Genomic DNA, 2472 nt, shown 5'->3' with positions numbered 1-2472 from the left:
TAGGGTGCTTAGTCTAAATAAGGGGGATTATGAAGGTATGAGGACTGAGCTGATCAAAGTTGACTGGGATAGCAGACTCAAGAATAAGACGGTACATGAGCAGTGGTGTACGTTTAAGGGTATACTGTATAACCTTCAAGAAAAATTTATTCCTATGAAGAAAAAAAGGGGTAAGGGTAAGAACAGTCAGCCATGGCTCAGTAAAACTATAAAGGATAGTATTCGGCTGAAGGCAAGGGCATATAAGGTAGCCAGAGATAGTGGGAGGGTAGAGGATTGGGAAGCATTTAAAGGTCAGCAAAAAATAACTAAGAGATTAATTAAGACGAGGAAAATAGACTATGAAAGGAATTTAGCGAACAACATAAAACTAATAGTAAGAGTTTTTATAGCTATATAAAAAGAAAAAAGGGTGGCTAAGGTGAACGTTGGTCCATTGGAGGGTGAGACTGGAGAGTTGTTGGTGGGGAACATGGAAATGGCAAAGGCATTAAACGAGTATTTTGTATCAGTCTTCACCATAGAAGACACAAAAAATATTCCAACGCTGGATAAACAGGGGGCGGTAGGAATGGAGGAGCTAAATACTATTAAGATCACCAAGGAGGTGGTATTAGGGAAATTAATGAGACTGAAGGAGGATAAATCCCCTGGGCCTGATGGATTACATCCAAGGGTCTTGAGGGAGATAGCGGTGGGGATTGTGGATGCATTGGTGATAATTTTCCAAAACTCCCTGGAGGCAGGAACGGTCCCAGTGGATTGGAAAATGGCCAATGTAACACCTATATTTAAAAAAGGAAGTAAACAGAAGGCGGGTAACTATAGACCGGTTAGTCTAACATCGGTGGTGGGTAAAATGTTAGAGACAATTATTAAAGAAACACTAACGGGGCACTTGGATAACATGACTTCATCGGACAGAACCAGCATGGTTTTGTGAAGGGGAAGTCCTGTTTAACGAATCTGCTCGAATTCTTTGAGGAAGTAACAACCCGGGTGGATAAAGGGGAACCGGTGGATGTGGTATACTTGGACTTCCAAAAGGCTTTTGACAAGGTGCCACATAAGAGACTATTGCTAAAAATAAAAATTATGGGATTGGGGGTAATATATTAGCATGGGTAGAGGATTGGCTAACAAATAGGAAGCAGAGAGTGGGGATAAATGGTTCATACTCGGGATGGCAACCGGTAACTAGCGGGGTTCCGCAAGGGTCGGTGCTGGGACCCCAGTTGTTCACAATTTATATAAATGATTTGGAGGAGGGAACCAAGTGTAATATATCAAAATTTGCGGACGATACAAAAAATGGGAGGAAAAGTAGGGGATGAGGAGGATAGGAAGAGTCTGCAAAAGGATATAGATAAGCTAGGTGAGTGGGCAACAACTTGGCAGATGAAATTTAATACTAATAAATGTGAAGTCATTCACTTTGGGAAAAAAAATGATAGGGCAGTTATTTTCTAAATGAGGAGGAGCTGCGTTGTAATGCAACGCAAAGGGATCTAGGGGTATTAGTACATGAATCACTAAAAGTTAGTATGCAGGTGCAGCAAGCAATCAGGAAGGCCAATGGAGTTTTGGCCTTTATTGCTAGGGGGATTGAGTATAAAAACACGGAGGTCTTGCTGCAGCTGTACACAGTATTAGTGAGACCACATTTGGAATACTGTGTACAGTTCTGGGGTCCATACTTAAGAAAGGATGTACTAGCCCTGGAGGCAGTGCAGCGAAGGTTTACAAGATTAATTCCTGCAATGAGGGGATTGACATATGAGGAAAGGTTAAGTAGGCTGGAACTCTACTCTTTGGAGTTTAGAAGAATGAGAGGCGATCTCATTGAAACATATAAGATCGTGAGGGGCCTTGATCGGGTGGATGCACCGAGGATGTTCCCAATGATCGGGGAAACTAGAACTAGAGGACATAGTTGCAGAATAAGGGGGGGCTCTTTTAAAACTGAGATGAGGAAGAACTTCTTCACACCCAGAGGGTGGTTAATTTATGGAATTCACTGCCCCAGGGAGCAGTGGAAGCAGAAACTTTAAATATATTTAAGACTAAAATAGATGGTTTTTTAGCTGCCAAGGGGATAAGGGGCTACGGGGAGAGGGCAGGGATATGGACCTAGGTATGGTTAGTATAGTAAGACCTGAGTGATCTCCTGGACAAGTGTCGATCGCCTGGATTGGGGTCGGAGAGGAATTTCCGGATTTTTTCCCGAATTGGACCTGGGTTTTTATCCGGTTTTTTTGCCTCCCCAGGAGATCACGAGGTTCTTGGGGTGGAGAGGGGTGATAGCGGTATAAAGGGGAGGGTAGTGTCTTGTGTTCTGTGTCTTGTGTCTACTGTTTGTGGGTAAGTGTGTCTGTTTTAGTGTTCAGCCATGAGCGAATGGCGGTGCGGGCTCGACGGACCTGGTGGTCTACTCTCGCACCTACTTTCTATGTTTCTATGTTTCTAGTCTTG

The sequence above is a fragment of the Amblyraja radiata genome, unplaced genomic scaffold (genome assembly GCF_010909765.2).
Source record: "Amblyraja radiata isolate CabotCenter1 unplaced genomic scaffold, sAmbRad1.1.pri S45, whole genome shotgun sequence".
Classification (NCBI taxonomy): domain Eukaryota; kingdom Metazoa; phylum Chordata; class Chondrichthyes; order Rajiformes; family Rajidae; genus Amblyraja; species Amblyraja radiata.
This window is presented reverse-complemented; position numbering follows the sequence as displayed.